Source organism: Zootermopsis nevadensis, unplaced genomic scaffold (assembly GCF_977971745.1).
Source record: "Zootermopsis nevadensis isolate Lab colony 2312 unplaced genomic scaffold, Znev_1.0 Znev_ptg000002l, whole genome shotgun sequence".
In the NCBI taxonomy this organism is placed as follows: domain Eukaryota; kingdom Metazoa; phylum Arthropoda; class Insecta; order Blattodea; family Termopsidae; genus Zootermopsis; species Zootermopsis nevadensis.
In genome coordinates this window covers 9586865-9605018 of record NW_028259134.1, presented here as the reverse complement: position 1 = coordinate 9605018, position 18154 = coordinate 9586865, and the positions used below count along the sequence as shown (strand labels likewise).

The 18154-nt window shown below is 36.1% G+C and overlaps 1 long non-coding RNA gene across 1 annotated transcript in view; it reads left to right on the top strand.

The window, feature by feature from the left end:
* Positions 1 to 1890: 1890 nt before the first annotated feature.
* LOC110836831 (uncharacterized) overlaps positions 1891 to 18154 on the top strand; it is a 56853-nt gene continuing 40589 nt past the window's right edge. Inside the window, exon 1 of the long non-coding RNA XR_015535250.1 lies at positions 1891 to 3029. This is a non-coding gene — a long non-coding RNA (uncharacterized LOC110836831). The remainder of the gene's footprint in view (positions 3030 to 18154) is intronic.

Genomic DNA, 18154 nt, shown 5'->3' with positions numbered 1-18154 from the left:
ACAAAGTCTTGTTTGAAATTTACACCTTACAACTGCAAATTGTAAAATTGTTATTATTATGATTTTGTATGGAATCACTTATTACTTGTACATATTTTTTCCATGTTGAACTTGTCGAAAATAGCTTCAGTATAACGTAAACCACAATAGATAAAAGATTAGAAACATATCATATCGCGGAGCAGATAAATAACACATTAACAACCAAAAAGCGGTTCATTAAACACTGTTAATAACACGATGTTAATTACTAAGTGCATCGTGAACTGCTAATTTAATGTGTGATATTGTTCTAATTTGTAATGGTGCTACCCTAGCAATAAAACAAATATATGCTCCCAAAAAAAGAAAAAAACTCCAAAATATTTACGTGGATATGACATCTTGACAAAACAATTTAAAAAGATTTTTGAGTAGCCAAGCGAATTACGGATTACCGACAATACTATGGTGAAACTTAAACGACATTTTCGGTTAATTAAAACACGTCATGATATAGAATTTTGTATGTAGTCCAGTAATTTTATGAGTAAGCTGCATCATTTTAAGATAGATAGTATTATACAGGAAGGATACTATGTGTTAACCTTGGTTATTACGTTAAAATATTAAGTATACTCTGATGATGGCCCACAAAAAGTAGAAAGAATTTGGGTTTGTGGAAATAAAATAGATTGCTGTGTAGTAATATTGATGGTTTTACTGTACACATTGCATCAGAATGATCTAGAGACATAAGGTATTTATGTGCGAAAAGAAAAATACATAAATTATATTTAAACTGAAGTAAGGATGTTACTCTACAAATACACCCAAGAAATAATAGAAGGCCTATATGGTAATGTCTGTTACTAGTATGTAATATAAAAACTTAATATAAAGAAAATTTTGCCGAATTCTAAGAGCCGTATTTGGAAATGACACAAGAAACAAAAAAGTACGCAACCGAGAGAAATAATAACGTTTTTAATTCTGGTATACTCGTTACCATTGAATTCAGAATTTATCTGTACGCCTCCCATCTGAAAACGTAAATAATGAAATATATAAAACTGTAATTTTACCTGATGCTTTGTATAGGTACGAAACTTGGTATTTTACATTAAGAGGAAAACTTAAATTGAATGTGTTTCAGAATAGGGTGCAGAGGAAATTAATTTATTTATACTTCAAAGCGTGGAGCGAAACGAGGTTGAAGAAAGCAAGATGACTACCTTCACAGTTTCCACTTTTTACCAAATATTATAAGCGTCATGAAACAATGAAGGACGAGATGGGTGCAGTATGTATCATGCATGATAGAGATGAGAAATACACACAAAATTTTAGTCGCGAAATCTGAAAAAAAGAGACTACTTGAGTGATCTAAGCGTAGATGGATGATAATATTAAAATGTATCTTGGAAAACTGTATATGAGTGTGCGGACTGAATTAGTTTGACTTAGCATAGGGAACAGTAGTCGACTCCTGAGAACACAGTAATAATTCTCAGGCTCCTTAACAGACGTTGAATGTTTTCACTAGCTGAGAAAGTTCAAGACTATATCAGGAATATCGGTATTAGTTAGGGTTAGTTATTTTATTAAAGTGGTCCCAGTTGGAAACTATCACGAAGGTGTGATTTATTACGTATTGTGCAGCTTTTAACTATATACTTGTATCTTATAGATGAGGTATATTGTATTATCTTGTTTGTGAGTGGTGGCAAGTAAATAAATTTAAAAATGTATAATTCAATGGCGCAATCCGGGCTTATTTATAGCCCATATGTCACTTCCACCTATAAAATTATTTTTAAACATACCGCTTCATAATGGGTTTTTCACTACATTTAGGGAATTTAGTTTAGTGGCGAACCTGTACATGCAAGCTTCCATTTTGCTCTTTTTCTGTGCGTGACTGTGCAGTTTTTAAAGGTGCGCGTGTGAAAGTGGTTTGTGTTGTAGTGAAATTTTAGTCTAGTGTCAGTGTTCAAAATTCCCAGCAATGCTCAAAAGTTGTAGTAAAGTGTTTAATGAAAGAGAAACACAGGAAAGGCTATGATAATAATATACGCTGGATACACAAAGTCGCGGCCTAATCATTGACCTTAACCTTGAAACAAACACAATTATTTAAACTTCAACGAACACAGCTACATACGTTATTTACAGCAAAGGTGAAAGGTTATGAAGGAAATTAGAATAAATTGCTAGAACGCTGAGGTGGAAATGAAGTAAATATAATTAGCGTCATGAAAATACTGGCTGGCGTACTTCAGAATATTGTACCATAAAAATAGTGTGGCAAAAGTGGATGCCTCTTTGAGCGAATAACATGCTGCTGAACTGGAATTGAAATGTAAATACTTTGCATATAGTCTAAGGCAAAATTAAGGAACAACATGTAAACAGTAATAGCTTATTTTGTTAATATCATGTCAGTATATGATACCTACAGTTAGTTGGTAAGGGCATAGCAGGTTATAAAATTTTCGTAGTATTGTGAACAAGTGAACTAATGTTAATACAACAATAGAAAGAAAACTGAAGTAATATAAGCTCACAATATAATCACAGACATGGATTACCACCATGTACAACACAAGAAATTGATATATTTTCAGAATTATATTACATTATATTCATACATCTGAGAACAAATTGCCTGTGCCAAAAAGAGTTATCAATTAAATTAATGTCAACAGTTTTTTATGTGCCAGAATTCCAGATACAGTGGTTGTGGGTATCAACAAATCATATGCTGGTGCTGTTATAACTTAATATCAGAGAAACTGCATGAAGTGTAGATATAGTGTAAAGACTGGGGATCAAAACCGATTCTCACATTTTAAGAACAATATTCTCCTTGGATCAGAAAAGTATGCAAGAAATGCAGAAAAGTGTTAAAAGACTTAGAAATAAGTGCCAAACAACAGAGGAATTGTGAGAATAAAATGGTGCAAGATGATTAATAAGAAGACTCTGATGACATCTCATATGGAGCAGAGGTGCATGAACACTACCTTCAGCATTGGAGTTCAATTCATGTAAGTTGCACTATTTTGTTATAAAATGTATCTATCTTCTCTCAGCTTCCTTTAGACAAAAAGCTTTCGAGTCTTCTTATTTATTTTCATGTGTCTCACACATTTTAAAAAAGCATTGTTTCAACTCTTGTTTTGAAAATGTATAATGTAAAGATATAAAAAAATAGTAAAATTTTAAAAGCATATAAGGACAAATTCTATTTAATTAAGAATTATTTTTATTGAAAAGTTTCTGCAAGACTTAATATTTAAAATAGAAGCTCATCTGAATGATATTTAAGAATTCAGTCCACTCAGCAAAGAAAACAACTTCTTCATTACAAGTATCAAATGGTTAATGCTGTTTCAAGAAATAATTTCTGTTTAGACTAAAAATCATATTATGCCCACAAAGGCCCTGCATATAATTGCTACCGGGCTTTAAAGTGTTAATTGATTATGAGAAAATGTACTTTAAAATTCAGAAATTAACATTGCAGGGATATCAAATACTTGATCACCTCAAGCGATAAAAATACAGAAATTTAACTGTCTGATTTTAATACAATTTAGGTGATTCTGTCCATCCAATTAACTCAAGAAATAATTTTAATTGTTTTATTCTGAAAAATTTCACTTCAGTAGGATTTGAGGTTTCCACGGCCGTGAGTCCGAAGTGAAAGAAGAACTAAATTAATTGAGATTCAAGTTTCTTAAAACGGTGAAAATGTTGACATGGTTTTAAAAGTTGCGAATCCGTGTAGTGAGGTTAGTGTTTACCATTGTGTATTCAAAATACTGTTGGGCCTGAGTACAAAGTCTTAAAATTCCTCATATGAATCCACACTTCCTGGCCGAGGTCAGTTTAAACCTTTTTGCACTTCATGAGTCCAATGTATCCTAAATTTAAAGCAGTTGCAACCGCTGTGACATTCCTAGCCAACTTGAATGACATCAGCTGTAGGGAATAGAAGTTGTGGGAACGATGGAAAAGGGGCAGAGAGGACGGACGGCAAGTGACAATACGGATAAAATTTCGAAAAAATATGGCTGTTGTGCGTCATGTTCTTTTACCCCTACTGGTAGTAGACTGGATGGTTTAGGGATCATCTTCTCCCTTCATCCTGTCAATGACATCACCAGAGTGACAGAGAGAGTGAGAGACAGGTGTTTATTATCCTTACTCCAAAGCCAGGCACATATATATGAAGCTGTTGCCATCTCTCGTCCCACCTTTCACCTATAACTCGGTTTGCCTTCTGCTATTAATAAAGTTTCCGGCGTCGACAGTCATCTGCTACTTGAAAGTGAGTTGAAACTAGAGAACTCTGCAGGACAGTACGTGATATAACAGACGACAGTAATGCTGGATTGACTGTTAAGATGTAAGATTACTATAACTACTGTAAATCACAAATAAAAACAAAGACCATCTTGCGAAATCTTGGGTGATATCCGAAAACCAGTACCGAATATCGACCTCCTGAGTCCCTAAGATATGTCAAGTTTACGAGGCCCCAAAAATTCTAAAATCGAAATTTGTATTTATTATTTTGAGTTAAGGGAATATTGAAACATAAACATGAACCTGGTGTAAATTAAAGCATTTTTCTAGCACTGATTAATAAAGATAGCTGTTCGAAGCTAAGATAAACCGTATTTGAATAATAGATTAAATTTAATATTAAAACATTTTTGGAACCCCCTCATATCGTGAAATCTTAAGCTGTAGAGAAGTTTGCGTATGCATATGGTACTGCTGAAATTCGTAAAGTAGTAGGGCCTATAACAAAAATTATAAACAGAAATAGATGAGAACTTTAGAAAAGCGAGCTTTACATTAACGTAGTGTACTGAAATAATTTTATGGTAAAATGGTCATTCAGTTCTGTGAATGAACTAACATGAAACTACCGCATACTGGTTATGTTCAGTCGCTAACTAGAGTGGCAATTTAATGAGCAATAAAATGAAGATTTTTCCTCGAGTCTGTTCACATTATTAAATTATTTGTATTTGGCCTATTTAGCCAGTCGAAAATTGTGGTTTTAACAATGAAAGGTGTGTGATGCCAATAAAAGAAAAAGAAACTTTGAGAAGAATTTATGTATTGGATACGACAGTTCCAGAAGATTATTTTAAAATTTTATTGCGGTTGATCGTTTTATTCTGTCATAAAATATGATAATGTTACTTGGTTGTAAGAAAATACTATATAAGGAGATTTAAAAGTTCATAAAACTGGTGAATGTTTACTTGGAAATCTGTGCTGCTTTTTAAGAGACGTCATATACACATCGCAAACACAGGCAGGAAGTAGTCGTATGTAGACATTGAGTAGTGAGTTTGGTTGGCTTGAAATAGTTTTGAATTTTCAGGCTTTTGTAAGTATTGTGACGAACATCTGATTTCCACAAAAGCAGGAAATTTCTTGACCATCTTGTCAAGAAATTTCCTGAAGCACGGAGTTCTTTTGTTTGCGTAATTAAAACATCGGTCGTAATTCGATCGGAGCGCCGTTTGACGACAGGCAGATGAATGACGAAAGTGGAATGGACATGTCATTTTTACTTCATCATCATCTTTCTTGTAGAGCCATAGTCTGAAAGGTGTTGGTGTAGGTCGGAGAGGGGGAAGTCCCCTTTGTGTGAACTTATGAGTCCACGCCCGAGCGTGAATCACACGCACGTCGCCCTGAAGACAGTCAAACAACGAAATCAGGTCTTCTACTCGTCATCCTAACAGAACTTCCCAATTACCGGTACAGGCAAAGAACAGAATACGGAAACTACGGAGCAACCAGCTTTCCGCCAGCGAAGAACTGTTATTTGTTGCTGTTAAGGTCTTCTTTTTCATGTTTTCTCAGATATTGATAAACGAAGTTCCGAAGCTCTGTTTTCGAATACTGTATTGAAAAAGTCGTGGACTGAGATTTTTAGAAGCCTATTCTTGCTTCTGAATATCCTAACCGTACACATAGCAAAATGAGACACTAGATACGTCTCGGGAATGATTGGGCTATTCGAGCTTTCGCAGGAGCGTTAAGACAAGATTATCGTCGCAATATGTTAATAAGGGTCTTTATATAGGTATATAAATAATCAATATGCCATTTGAGAAATTTACTAAATATTTATTTTGTTGACCTCTGTTATTTGACAATTCAGTTGAACACTGCGGAACACATCACAGATTCTTATTCTTATTCTGCTTATTATTATTATCCCATGTATTCGCCATTTTATAGACAGACTTTGTCCCCAAGGTATATAGGGCAGCAGCTATTTCCGGGATACATATTGTTTTTAGCAAGTGCCACATATATTATATAATTTTATAATTTTATTTTATGACAGCTTATTATTATTATTATTATTATATTACCATTAATGTCCAAACTTTCATTGTTTGTAACCTTTCTCGTTCTTTACTTGTTGTCTGTCAGATATTGCAATTTTTGTCTGTTAGCTTTCACATACGCTTACAAAATGTTGATATGGAACAGGTATTTTTAATATTCTGTTGTCTGTGTATAGCTGCAAATGGACATAAATAACAAATAGGTAGCCCATACCAACATATAAGAGATGAATTTTAATGCATTTGCTAGTTTAAAATTAAATATATAAAATGACTACATAAAGTGTCGGTAGTATTTTAGCTCAAAAACTGCTAAAGATTTCGATTAATCTAGATGTTGACTGTCCGCATAAGCCATTCTTGGGCGAATCGTACATTGTAAGTGCATTAAAGTAGCCGAAATACTCTTATAAATGTTGTCATAACGACTATAATGACACAAAATTGATACAGATCATGATATTTAGACTTAATTAATATCTTCAATTTTTATTTAAAGATCAGTATCAATGGGCAGTGAGCAGTACTGTTTCCTATTCGTGTTTTAAGCCTTTCTTGCCAAAATTACTACCAGTTGACTTGAATCAAATCAAAAAGACAGCGATATTCTTCGAAGTTTCGAAAATGCCGGACAGAGAACTTAAATCACTGTACATGTACATGTTTTTTCATTCACTCACAGAATAACGCAGCGTTGACTGAAAAGGCGATATTGTAATAGACTTGTAATGATACGATTACATATGCTTTTCAGAACTTGAATCGGCTTATACCGTCGCCCTAACAATAAAACATATCTCCCCAATAGCCTTCTGAGGTAATAGGATCTATATCTATGTACCTTTTAGTTTCTGTTTGTATAGGTTAGATATTTTAGGATTAGCGATATGAATAATTAAACTCTACCAAGTGTATGTGCATATTAAGCGTAGTTAAATTTTACGATTTTGTGTTCATCTGACTTTATGCACAAGGCTAGCAAATAAACATCGCTGTAGCTGTTCTACCGTTATTTGCAGAATGTAAAGAGAAATGATGACCGTACATAAAATTCTGGAAAAATCGGCGAAGGTACAGAAAGAAACAGTACCTTGTAGAATAGTGGCGAAACTCATGTAAGACTTCTTCTTACTACAGGGCGACTTGAGCCTGATTAAAAATTGACTTTTAAATTACTAAATTTGTCCAAATAAATTTTTGAATCGTGGTTGTTTCTCCAAGAAGATACACCACATAACCGTTACAATTTTATACTGATAATCTTCAGATGACTTCTGTTGTCTATTCTGAGAATCAAAACAAGCAGTATGCATTTGATGCATTTATTTTGAGTGGGTGTAGACAAATGTTAGTTTATCTAGCATAGTAAGTTTAAATCTTTTCCAAATAAGCATAAGAAAGTCAGCCTAAAGAGACGCTCTGAGCGTCTCTACACGCAACACATTTTGCATTTGTGCATAAGATATAATATTTCTTATAAGAGGTTTACTTCAAGCAAGAAAGATATTTAATATCCGTGTTAGTCTACATTCGTTCCATGAGGAAGCAAGTAAGCTTTTCAGATTAGCGTGCTTTCTGAGTGTTTGTGCATCTCTCCGCTTTTACGTTTTACTTATTTAACCGATATTCACGAAACATGGTGTAAACATTATGATGCAGAAGGCCGATGATCATCTCTGTGAGTTGGGGAGCAACACAATCGCCACTTAATATAGGATTTTGAAATTATTCGTGGTACTACGTAATTGAAAAGTATGAAGTTTCTTATGTAATGTTTTGTAAACATGGCGGCTTTGCGGGAATTTTATTTAGCTTTATTTGACAGCAACAACTAATGAATCACCGGAGTTACGCGTGTGAAATTCTATACGGTGATAGATTACAGACATATCTTCAAATTATGTAAGGAATATTGTTTTTCATTTAGAAACTGCCAACATTGCGAGGCTGCTTTTTTGATATTATATCCAAAAGTTTTGACAATGTATATGCTTTCTACACTAAAGTATTTCCAGGTTTTTAAGAAGAAAAAACTGTTGGTTTCAGATGTTGAGGTTTGGAAGGAGAGATTTCACTAATGTGGTCATTCAGACAGAGAAATTCAGTTTCTAGGTGATGTATCACATTCGTAACATGTAACAAGTTAATATAGGCATATGTATAACAAAAGGATTATGTCTGTTTTTAGTACGGAAAAATGCTATTCTGATCACGAAAACTGGCTGGTTTATTTTTACATATTTTCCCTTCGCTCTTACTCTGGGTCAGTATTTTAAATTGAGCCCAGTTGCTTTCTCATAATTTTCATCTTGCGAATCCTCACATTCTAAATTACCTCTAATTCTAATCTTCTGGTCAATTCTCGTAATGTGAATGTCTTCATATGATATAATTTCTCAACGTGTAATTTACACAGTTCACACAAGTCTCTATTACGAGACATTAAACAATTCTTCCTTCTCTCTGATAAATCTCCAGTACTGGACCACGGAGTTTGTAAAAAGGAGGGCTGGTGAATGCAGAGAAGGATTGGGTTGTTTTTATACAGTAAAACGCATCATCATGGTGGAAGAATGAGCTAGAAGTGGAAAGAGAGTGGGGTGTAGTGTGAGAGAATTACCAGTGTTCGATTGTAAGCAGTGTACGAAGCTCCATCCATCTTGCAATACTGACGGATCGTAACGAGAACAAACAGCATTCACATCCCCCCCGCCCCTATCCCTCCTTTGCAGCAATTAGCCGATTCATTATCCGTGCTCCAAGTTGCCCGCCCTTTCACTCAGTCAGCACCCTTTCTTAACCATTCCTCTTTCTATTAGCCTATAAGATAATGGTCTTGGTGAAAGCGGGTAAGATCCCTTACAATGATCCCAATGTAGACACAGACCACTAATCGAAAGAGTCCACTTAAAGAGGAGTAGCACCCCCTCCCCTCCCAGGTCCTTTCAATCTCTAACCCACACCACCGCTGAATCATAATTCGCATCGACAGGTCATTACGTCGGATAAAGTCTACAATGCGAACTGCAGCTCGACCATCAAAATGTATTTCGTACAAAATTTCAGAAGCCACTGCGCCGAATGTCACTAGTCGAAAGAACACAACAAACGCACTGTAACTCACCGGGAATTCGAGGGATTGTCAGTAATTATGAGTGGATTTTGCAAATCCCAAAATCGACCATTCTCTTTGTTGACTTAATCGTCTGCATGAATAGCGTTTTGTTACAATTTTAAATGGAAAACTGAAATTATTGTACTGTCAAACTTGTTTCCTGGCGTTCATGTTAGAGGCCACTTTTATCACTTTATTTAAACCCAAGAGTCTTATTTTATGATTAAAAATTCCAAGTACAGTGTTTCTTATTTATTATTGTATTTACTGATGATTTTAAGGAAGTTGTACTGTAATACTCATTGTCTATTATGGGCTACATGAAATGACGTGAGTCTGCATACTGGGTGTTAGTTGACACCCCTGCTGTAAAGGATGACATCCGTTCAGAATCTGAGAACAATTTTGAATCTGTATTTCGAAAATTGGGATTTACGATTCGGCAAGTTACTTGCTAAAGATGAGGAGTAGATTGAGCATATTCATCGCAACATGCGAATTTCTTATGTTAACATAATATTTTAATGTAAGGATAGTAACATTAGAATTTACTATATGAAAATAAGATAATGCAATGAATAAATTATCACAAACTTTAGTAATTACCGTCAAATGCAAATTAGTTCATGAGTATTTGAAAGACATTTATGTACATAACTGTATATAGAAGAATTTAAACAAAGTAGCTCAGTAAGTCGTGCCCAAGAACTTCCATCAGAAACCAATAAATTTAATGTAATTTATTACAGCAACCCGAAACTTTGAAACAATTCATCCTGGGTCAAAGCGCCCGTAGGCTTAATACGTTCTCGGGAGCAGTGAAACTAAATAATAGTTGTATTTTAGCGTTAATACGTAATTTATGAAGGAACATGACTTTCGAGTTGCATCACGGTAGTATAACTCGTAGTTAACTATGTTTCGCGTATTCGAAATTTATATGATATGACGTCTTCAAAAAACCACCGAAACTTAAGTCTGTCAGTCAATATTAATACGTCTGCTGCCTACTCGCATGTATGAGCCTCTGTGAACATTCTCTGACGCACTACGAAGTCGCTGTGCGCATATTAACGAAGTGCCAGATATGCGCGTTTCACATTTTAAAATCGCGAAAAATCAGAACCCGAACTATGAGCCTGTAACTTTGCCAATTGTAATCGGACCATAGTGTGACTTGAAACTAGGTATTATCCGACCCTAAAAAGCGTTTTTTATAGAGACTGGAGAAGTACAACTTTATGTTTAAGATTAGTTCATTCTTACAATTTGAGATCGGTCGGTAATGGAGCCGCGTTAATTACAGTGTGTCTGTAAGTACTGATAAAAGTCGGAAATTTCTATTGAATTAATAAATATTTAGAAAGTAAGCGCTGTTGAAGTGTTTGAACACAGCCACCCACATATTATTGTTTCCTAATCAGTTACAATATAAATATGGATCCTTAATTCTGCTTTTAAAGAATTTCAGTAACAAATGTTGACATTAATAGCAATAAAGATGTATAAAATGTAGTAGACGCTGATGCTTTTGTAAGACAAACTTTTTGAGTTGCTCTACAGAGTACCGCAAACCGCGTGTTTCTGTCTGCCGTAGGTTTCGCTTCGATTTGTTTGTTAGTGGGGGAGATTTTATGTGGACACTCTGTATGTGTTTTGTTCTTTCGGTTATAAAGTACGTATCTTCAGTTATGTACCACTTTAGGGCTTAAGTCCATATGGCGCCACAACCAAAGAGAACAAGATAGTATCTTCACCATGAGAACTTAAAATCTTACAAATTTATGAATTTCTCACACGTTACAAGTTTTGATGTTTTCTGTTACAGTGACTTAAATGGTACAATGTTATGCTTTTAATTTCAACTAGGCTTTACCTGCAGAGTACTTGACAAAGTGTTATTGCAATTTTCAGCATGTTTTTAAAATCCCGAAGAAAACCTATATCCACAGATATTGTTCCTCTGTATCTTTCTTTTCCATTCTCTATCACATTGTTATTATTATTATTGTTATTATTATTATTATGGCGAAAAACTACCGACTTTTTCTTATAAATTTGGGTCCATTCTGAATAAAAGCACTTTCTATAACGCAATAATCAGAAATTGGTCTGAAACTGTGATAACACAGGAAATGGGAGCTACACACGCTATATATATTGTTCTCGAAGTTGTAGGGTTCATTATCGACAGTCGAGTGCTCGAAGTCTCGTCCCATTTCCGGCTATCCAATCCATTAGTCCCTGTGAATGTCTCCCAACCCTCCTACTGGCTAATTTATTGGTTAAACCTGCACTCGCGCAGAAAGGAATGTTGGCAGTAGGCCCACTGGTCATTGTAAGCAGGTTATTCGGTTATTTGGAAGGACTCGCACTTCAAATGTCTGTCTTTCTTAACCCTCCAAAGAACAGTGGTAACTATGGGTACTAACTGTTATAATAATCAAGAACTCTGCATTCTCCCCACAGAATGTATGTGCGGATTTTGCATAACTCTTAGTAAACAACTGATATTTTTAATGAATGTTTTCTTTGAAATACGGAATGATTTATTAAATATTTCTAGACACATTTTTCTGAGTAATAACTGTGACGGACATATTTGAAGTTACAAATAATTGTTTATCTTTATACATAAATTAAATGTCGTACAGTGGGAGTGGTACCAACAACAATTTACTTTTGAAACAATATTGTGGTGTGTCCGTCCCACCCTGGATCCCATCACTAAATCCTTACTGATAACGAGAAGATGGTGAATCTCTTTCTTTAACTTTCTATAATATTCTTCATGAACATCGCCCATATGATTAAGGCAGCAAGGACCTCTGGAACGTTAATAAACTTCTATCAGATCATACAGCTCTACATCCTAGTAGACAGCTATGTTCTCTTTGGCTTATTGTTCTCTGATATGGCGTTCTAAACAGGTTATTCTTCTGAGGACTTGTCCTTGAAAGGTTACTAGACTTACCTTACATTTCACATTCCATGTTCGCTCTATCTTAATTCAGATGCCCACATTTTATTGATAAACTTTCCTGCTTCTACGTTTGTCATTATGTTAGGACCCAATATGGAAATTTTTCTTGGTTTCTTCAACCAAATTCCTTTCCGCCTTTCACATATAGACGATTCGTTCATAATGCAACTTCTTGCATACGATTCTTTGTATAAAACACTTTTGTAATTTTGTCGTTATGTGTAAAAATATTATACTGGCTGCAGGAAAATCCTGTGAGCCGTATTCCATACTCTCGCAAGAGATCACAAAAATAACGACACGCATATCGGCAGCTTCCCATGAGGTTTGGATTAAGAACTGTGAGAAAACACAGCACGTGGTGCGTAAGTGCTTTGTTGTGAACTGCGCCATGGCGAAGCTCTCTTAATTTCATCAATAATGGAAAACACATTAAGTCTGTGGACAATCTCTCGAGATATCCATAAACCATGGCGTTAAGATAGGAAGGGCTTGATTTGCTACTTTCCTTTTTTCCCAATGTACTTTATATCCGCTTACAGAATTATTTACAAGCTACCTCATTAAGGATGGCGATAAAACCCAGTTCTACTTTTACTTTCATACGGAACAGCAGAGGTGTTTCAAGTCTGTTATATTATGTTGTAAAATGTTAATCTCGGAGGAACTGCATTTTTAAAACACTAACCCAAATTCGATTAAAACTATTACATACGTTAAACATTTAAATTTCAAGTGGGACACATACATAATATATGTCGAATATATTGCATAGGCCCATTTATTGTACCCTAGTAGACTGGCCGTAGTCTTACTGACCGCAAATTCGACAAATGTTAAAATGTTATTATCGATCTATCTATCATTCGGCATAGCTTATCATCGACCTGAACATCCTTCGCGTAGGTCTATAGTTAAATATCATAGAAAGCATTTAATCCATAATCCCAGGACCATTTGTCTTTACGGCAACTTAAATCCAGGTCACTTTTCTCAGGGTTTCGACGTTTTAGCCACAGTCTTTCCAAATTCTTTTATATGATGAGTCGTTTTTGAGTATATCAACAAAGTTTGATGTTTAATGTAGCGGTTACGTTGGACCGATATAAACCAAAATTAAACCAGTTGGAAAATTTAATAGTAACTCTTTAAGTAGTTTCAAGATGAAAAACTCGGATGCACATTTCCCATCATGTGTCAACGTTATCAATTTTATGGAAAAAGCCGCTTAAAGTGGTTCAATAAATAAACCTGGCTGGTAAATATAATGAACATTGGGATCAGAAAGGACATTACACATTTTATTATTTCACAATAAGAGTCTATAAAATATAACGATTGGACAAGTCCTCAGTTATGTTTCATGAAAGACAAAATTTTCTTAATATGAAGTCGGTGTACCAACTTATCAATCGTCTGCGATATTCAGTCATAGAACATTTCAACAGCCTTGGTTACGGATTCAACTCTACTCTGAAATATCTGAAACAAAATTTTCTTTGAAGATTTCTGTTTTCTGGGTTGTTGCGCTGTGTAGTCTAGTCTATGTTAACCAGCGTTTCTGAGGTCATACTGCCTCCATCAGAACTCTGATGGCGGAGGCAGTATGACCTCTGAAACGTTGGTAAACATCGACTAGACTACACAGCGCAACAACCCAGAAGACAGGAATCTTCATACTAAGAATCGCCCTGAGGACGGAGGCATACAACTCACAAGACAGAAATCTTCATACTCACCGCCCTGATGACGAAGGCAGTATGACCTCTGAAACGTTGGTTAACATCGACCAGACTACACAGCGCAAGAACCCAGAAGACAGAAATCTTCATACTCATCGCCCTGATGACGGAGGCAGTATGACCTCTGAAACGTTGGTAAACATCGACCACACTACACAGCGCAACAACCCAGAAGACAGAAATCTTCATACTCATCGCCCTGATGACGGAGGCAGTATGACCTCTGAAACGTTGGTAAACATCGACCACACTACACAGCGCAACAACCCAGAAGACATAAATCTTCATACTCATCGCCCTGATGACGGAGGCAGTATGACCTCTGAAACGTTGGTAAACATCGACCACACTACACAGCGCAACAACCCAGAAGACAGAAATCTTCATACTCATCGCCCTGATGACGGAGGCAGTATGACCTCTGAAACGTTGGTTAACATCGACCAGACTACACAGCGCAACAACCCAGAAGACATAAATCTTCATACTCATCGCCCTGATGACGGAGTCAGTATGACCTCTGAAACGTTGGTAAACATCGACCACACTACACAGCGCAACAACCCAGAAGACAGAAATCTTCATACTCATCGCCCTGATGACGGAGGCAGTATGACCTCTGAAACGTTGGTAAACATCGACCACACTACACAGCGCAACAACCCAGAAGACAGAAATCTTCATACTCATCGCCCTGATGACGGAGTCAGTATGACCTCTGAAACGTTGGTTAACATCGACCAGACTACACAGCGCAACAACCCAGAAGACAGAAATCTTCCTACTCACCGCTGTGAAAACCTCAAAAACTTACAAAATTTTCTTTATTAAAATTACTCAGAAAAGAAAGATTCGGCAGTGAAAACCCCAAGTGCTTGAAAAGTTTCGCGAGTTGTTTTATATATCATAGATGCACATTTTTGTTATATGACAATGAAAGTAAATTATCGATAAGTAATGATGCCTAAAACTTACTTTAACTTAATTTGGCATCCTATAAAGTCAAGACATGGTTTAATTATGCTGAAACAGAAGTTTAAAGTCAGAAATGATATCAGCCGTTGCCCAATGTATGAGACAGGCTGTGTGATATATGCATCCCCTGTTAAGATAGTGTCCAGAAACTTTTGTGCTCTTACTGGTAGTGCTGTGATGTTATGCTGGAAGGAGAGGGGTTGGAGGAAAGTGAGAATTATGTTAGATTCTTCTTCTCGGGTTGCTCTGCGCTACAAACAGATCGATGCGAATGGACCGAATGGGAGTCAAGTCAGGTGTGTGGGGGATCTAAGGCAGGCACCATGCAGTCTCGGAGACTGGGGCGAGAATGTCTTAGCAACACCCCCCCCCCTCCCCACCTACGTCTAGTGCCAGGTTGCTTAGGCCAAGCAGCTCAATAACCGTCTCACTGTTTATTTTCTTTCTGCTTTATTCGTTCTCCATATTTTTTACTTATTGTAAAAGAAAGAGAAGATAAATGTTTCATTTTCTTGAGAATGTCAGTAAAACATAATTCTAGTTGCTAACATTAATTAAAACTCAAAAAGCAGTGTGCAAGTTTTAACTTACAATTTATCATTACTTATACTAGTAATACTGTTCAGATTTTAATTTCAAAGAAATCGGATACACATAATTAGGAAACATTCTATGTGCATGACAGATTACCGATATCGATGTATCAGATGTCTTGGCATTTATGTAATATATAAGTTTTGTTTCATGAAGCATTGCCACGTGCAGACAGAAATTTATCTTGGCAGCCGAAAAAGTACTAAGTTAGTATAATTGCTAGGTTGGAGCTCTGAAGAAATAAGTACGGCCTTGGGCGAAAGCCAGTCCCAGCAACAAAAGTTACGTTCGTGTTCGAATCACAGAACATCAAGATTATTAAGTACAATATAATAAGTCAGCTACTAATTATTGGCCGAGCGTTTCTACCGAGAGACCTTCTATCCTAACTGAAGTCTTTTGTCGTTTTCCTTAGTCCCTCCAGGTAAATGACAGCATAGTAACTTAAATTAGGTCATGATCTGTACTTTCCAATTAATTTTAAATTAATCCCTCGGACATTCAACATTAGTTATCTAAACTGAGCTACTAACAATGTATTAAATAAGCCACAAATGCGTAAGTAAACACTAATTACTGATTTTGTTATTTGACAAAACGTTTTCAATCCGTAGGTTATGAAGCTTTGAAAGACAGGACAGTTGTGAATAATGAATGGAATAGGTGACGAAGAAAGCTATAATAACCCATTTAAATAATTTACAGGCACTTAAATGGACGCACTGAAAACCTCACAATATCTCAGTGACGATAACCGGTGCATGAAGTGAATTTTACTAATGAACGAATTTACGATTCGTCTGACCTAACGCTTCCAGATAAGCAAAAATAGCTATTAGGTTATCCATTTTATAATGAAGGCGTATGAAATGATGTCCCAATTACAAGTGAGGGTCTGTGTGTAAGTTATATAGCCGTCTCCTAACCAAAAGAGTGTGGCATACTTCAAGTCACAAAATAATTTTGTGTTAATTTTCGACGTGTTTTTGCGTTGTGATTCCGAGATTTCCACGGCGGTGAGGACGGACATGTTGATATTCCGACTGAAACCCTGAAGACAAACGTCGTGTTTCTCCGAAACTTTGGAATATACCTACGGATCTACACGGATCCAAAACCCAGAACATCATCATCATCATTGTTGTATTGATGTTTCAAGGAAGAGAAACAAGCAGTCAGACGTACAATGTATTCGTTTACACAGTTGCGTAAATCTAATGAGCTATTTCAACTGCTCTAAAATATTTCTCGGCAACTGCTAACTTGTGACGAGAGGATGAATGATTAACTCTGAGGTGGGCAGTTGTAATGGCTATTTTGTTGGACAGAGAGAGATGTACAGGATACCTGATTAACGATCAATCATAAAATTCGAAATATTATCACAGCTAAGACCCGGCATCTTATGCTTTTGTCCAGAAGCGTTTCTATAGTCTTATATGGATTTACTGCTAAATATCAGAAGAAGCGTTATCCCTTATGGAAACTACAGACTCAGTTCCTTCAACTTACTTTCAAACTGCAGATTATGAATTACGTGGCGCAGTTCCTAGCAGGTGTGTGGGTACATGGCTGTGAAAATAAAAAAAAGAATTGCTTACAAATTCTGTTGACTTACATGAAGTCTCCTCCCCCCCCCCTCCCCCTCCGTGAAAAGCTAACAGTCGATTTCGTCTCGTTCAACTATTTATTTTGGATCGGCGCTGAAGATGACCGATTTGCGTCTGAAAGCTGTCTACAGCAACATGTCATTTTCACAGTGTATTTATAAGAATGAAGCACCTCCTTTCGTCTTATGTTCTGACATTTATTATCAGTTGTACGTGCAATTCGACAAAGAAAGTAAGTTTGTTTTCTTGTTGACGCCTTACAGCTGCAGACTTTAAAAAGTGTCTAATATGAAATGAATGGTTAACTGAGAAGGTTTAAAGATAGAGCGTTAATATACAGGGTGATTCAAAAGGTTAGGGCCAAATTGAAGGAGCGTATAGAGAGACTCAGAGAGAGCAACTTTCGAATAGGAATCCATGTCCTCCGAAGTTATCCTGAGTCAGTCGAGGACATTGAAGGTAGGAAAGTCTGATAACATACCGCTGAAATAATCGTACTTTGCTACCCTCCTACTAGCTCCTTCAGTTTGGCTCTAACCTTTTGAATCACTCTGTAATACCAGCAATTGCCTGGAGGGCGACAGGAAAACCGCGTAAAATCTTGGCCAGAATGGTCATTATCGCAGGCGAAATTCGAATTGCGGACTTGTAACCATTATGCGTTGATGTTATATAATAAAAGAGAACACCTGGCACAGAGACTGAAAAAAGTTCAGTGCCCTACAAACAGGAAACGCTTTCAGGTGGCATATAAGCTGTTGACAAAA